We start from the raw sequence: 3,785 nt of genomic DNA, 5'->3' as shown, positions 1-3,785 counted from the left end.
GGGTAAAAAAGTACACAGACCAAGAAGTGCTGGGCTAGAGACTACTCTTGCTGGCGGCATCCCTCTCTGTGTGCTGGTATCATGACGTTCTCTTGCCTGACAGAGGGCTTTCTTGCTTAGGGTTCACACATCAGGCTTGACCTAGATGAATAGTAAAGAGCCAGGTACCAGCGAAGGCCACAGGCCACCACTCCCAAGAAGCCACACTGGGTACAGAGAACCACAGGAAGGAGAACTGTGTGAGCCAGCTGAGTCACTTCACCTCTCTAAGGCTCTGTTGCTCATCTGTCCGGTGAGGACAACCCTCCCTCATGCCTTGCGGCTTTGTGACTAGCAAATCAGAGAACGCATGTAAACTACTTAAAAGCACATGAGAAATTTCCAGTGCATATTCAATTTAAACAATCTGTAATCTGAGTCAGTATGCAGAAAGGCCCCTCAACACATGTTTAGACTTCAAAGAAAGAGAAGTTCAGAGATGAGAAAAATAAGTTCTGGTATTTTATTGCGTAGTGGGATGACCACAGTTCACAGTAATGTATCGTGCATTCCAAAACAGCTAGAAGAGAGGTTTTGAATGCTCTAACCACAAAGAAACGATAAACGTATGAAGTGATGGATATGCTAATTACCTGATTTGATCATGACACAATGTGTGCATAAATTCAAGCATCGCGTTGTATTCCATAGAGATGAACACGTGTAATATTTTTAAAAATAGAAATAGGAATATTGGGCAGTTTGCACCGGCCTGAGACAAACCAGAAGAAGCCGTCCCATGGATGGGCTGAGAAAGCCAAGTGGGCCTGGAGGCTGAACGTGCCCCCTTCTTCATTTCTCAGGCAGGCAGTTGTGGAGCAGCTCCCCACATGTGGATTTGTTGGGTGCAGGAGATACGATGACAGTGACCAAAGCAGCCCCAGTGTGTGTCTTCCTAAAGCTCCTGTTCTGGAGATAGGTACAGCAAGTCAGGAGTAGGCAAAGGCTACAGAAAAATGGGGTAGGGAAGACTGGGGACGAGGGTCCACTCTTGGAATGACCTAGCAAGGTAGGAAGTGAGTCATGCTTATATCCGAGTAGAGAATGTCCCTGGCAGCAGAAGCAATCCATCCAAAGGCCCTGTTTGCCACAGGGTACGTCTGGAGCATCTGAGGGAGGTCAGTTCAGGTAAAACAGCATGGATAGAGGGTTACCAGGTTCAGGAAGCCATGGCCTAGAGGCCCTGGACATCTGCCCTCCTGACTCTGAGCCCTGCTCTCACTGCAAGGGAAGCAATGGAGGTGCAGAAGCTTTTGCAGATTCCCAGTGGGTTGGCCGAGGCCAAGAGCAGAGTGAGCTCAGGGAACACTGCCCAGTGCTAGTCTGGCCAGGGAATGGCCCAGCATGGAGGACTGGGAGAAGCAGAGGCCACTCGGGCCGCCACCCACAGAGAAGGGGCCAAGACCCCTACCTCCACCCTTGCCCTGGTCAGATCCTGCAAACTGCAGGTTGTCTCAGCAGCTTCTGCCCATGGAAGGTTTGCAAGCTGCCAGAGGAGAGCAGTCCGGTCCGGAGGACCTGGGCAGGGCAAGGGGAGAACAGCACGCGAGTGGGTGAAATCATGGCAGAGGCAAGAGAAGAAGGAGGGTGAAAGGAGGATGGGGGTCACAGAGGCCGAAGAGGAAGCTGACCCAGCTGATGTCCAGGCCAGAGCCCACCCTCAGCTCCTGCCCTGGCCAGACATTAGTACTCATTAGCACGTCCTCTAACTTACCAAGAAATTCAATTTCCTACAAAATAACCAGCCAGGTCCCAGGGGAAGCAGAAGTCCTATTCATCACAGCTGGGCTTTCTGAGGACCTCACTGTCCGCTCCCCGGATTTCTTCCTGCGGGGATGCTGGCCCACCGTGGGAAGACAGACTAATTGGCATCTCGGTAGGCTGGGCATTTTTTCCATTGGATCTGCAGTTACTAAGTAAACAGACATCAAATCAGCAGCCCCCCTGAGCCAAAGGAAAGTTTGCACACTCACATGTGGCTTGAATTAAGCAAGCACTGCAGCCACCAAGGCATGTGTGCTAAGAAATAAACATTTAGCGTGTCAGGGTTGTGGATTTTTGTTTTGTTTTGTTTTTTGCCGGCCTTTTAAGGAAGACAGATGTCAGTATTTTAAAATTCCACATAAAAATGTCACTGGCAATATTTCTAATACCACTTCACAATTGTCAGCTGGGGCAAACCGTCATGTGTGTGTCCAAACACGTATGAAGGTGTGTGTGAGAGAGAATGTCGAACAATGGGTAAAATGTGTAAATAGTGTAAATGGATGTGCATGTGGCAGGGGGAGCTGCTAATAACCCAGCACGTGACCGTGTGTATGGCCATGTGTGAGCACAAAAGTGCATGCATGTCTGCTTGTGTTGTGTGGGAAGGCACCAGTGTGAGCACATATGGGCATGTGTGCATGAGAAGGTGTGAGTGTGGATGTGTACATCCACACTGCTGTGTGCGTGTGTGAGTGTGTACATAAGCACATGTGTGTCCCATGCAGTGGGTACACTGGGCTGTGCCTGTGTGGTCATCTGCATGCACATGCACATATGTGTAAGTGCTCACTGCTGCTCTGTCTCCTAGCAGCCAGCCTGTCACCTCCCTCCTGCATTCTTCAGCAGCTGGGCCCAAGGCTGTGGCCAAGAAAGCAATCAGGCCTCCCATTTGTATCCAGCGTGTCACCCCCCCACGCACACCCCGGGCTGTGGGCAGGCAAGAGGCAGGGAGGGAGGCACAGCTCTCCTCCTCTGAGGCTAGACCCCCTCCCTCCCCACACCTGAGGAGCCCTGGCCAGGCTGCAGCAGTGGCGGGGCGGTTGGGGGGGGTGCGCCCCAGGCTTCCGCCACGCTCCCAATTACTGGCACCTTCTGAGAGGCTGATGGAAAAGAGACCAGTTGCCATGAAGAAGATTTTCCGCCAGAGCATTCCCACTCCCCACAAAAAGAACCTTCCGCATATTAGACACATTTTTCAATGTAATTATCCCCAGCCCACACACACAGCTTGGAGGATTAAAACATAAAATACAGTCTGCTCCCCACACATGAGACCAACACCACAACAGGCATCATAATAAATAAATGAAGTGGCCTCTCCTCCTCCCTCCCTCTCCTCCCCATCTCCTGCTCCCCGCTCTTTCTCTCCTCCCCCCTCCTCCACCTCTGCCTGGCGCTGGGCTTGTTTTGCTTCTTGTCTTCTGGATCCTGGCCATCCCTCCACCCCCTTCCCGCACAGCCCACGGTGGGCAGCAGCATCGCCACAAGGGAAGACGCCCCACGCTGCCGCTGCCACCGTGGAACGAGGGCTTTGTTCGACAAGCCACCCAGGGTTCCATTGGCTGCGTCTGCCGCAGAAGGTTCACGGCACTCAGCTCTGGAGGAAGGGCAGGGGTGGGGGCGGGAGCGGGGAGGCGCATGGCAGATTTTATAAGCAAATGGCTTCGTGGATCATTGCAGGGACATTAGGAAGCATCCTAGAGCACCTAAAACCAAACGCCTCGCTGCAAATGGATGGGAGGGCTTTTGCCACGGACCTGCAGCTCTGGAGCAGTGTGGGTTGCTAGGGAACAGCCCTGAGGATGTTTGTCTGCAGGCTGAGCATTCGGGATCCACCTGGGGTTTCCAGGAAGAAAGCCACTGCCAGCTGCTCGCGCCAGCACCAGCAGGGGAGAGGGACCAGGAAAGCTGTGCAGCCAGGCAGCCGTGGGCTGGGCATTAGGCACCAGGGCCCCCAGCTGACTCCCGATGGGCAGAGT

The 3,785-nt window shown here is 53.0% G+C and overlaps 1 long non-coding RNA gene across 1 annotated transcript; it reads right to left on the bottom strand.

Moving 5' to 3' along the window:
- Positions 1–503: 503 nt before the first annotated feature.
- Positions 504–3,314, bottom strand: LOC102019733. Its single transcript, XR_261880.1, has 3 exons — positions 3,191–3,314; positions 1,754–1,951; positions 504–948 (listed from the first exon to the last, which is right to left on the bottom strand). It is a non-coding gene; the product is annotated as an uncharacterized LOC102019733 (long non-coding RNA).
- Between the last annotated feature and the right edge of the window lie 471 nt (positions 3,315–3,785).

Source organism: Chinchilla lanigera, unplaced genomic scaffold (assembly GCF_000276665.1).
Source record: "Chinchilla lanigera isolate Chin_1 unplaced genomic scaffold, ChiLan1.0 scaffold00036, whole genome shotgun sequence".
NCBI lineage: Eukaryota > Metazoa > Chordata > Mammalia > Rodentia > Chinchillidae > Chinchilla > Chinchilla lanigera.
This window is presented reverse-complemented; position numbering and strand designations above follow the sequence as displayed.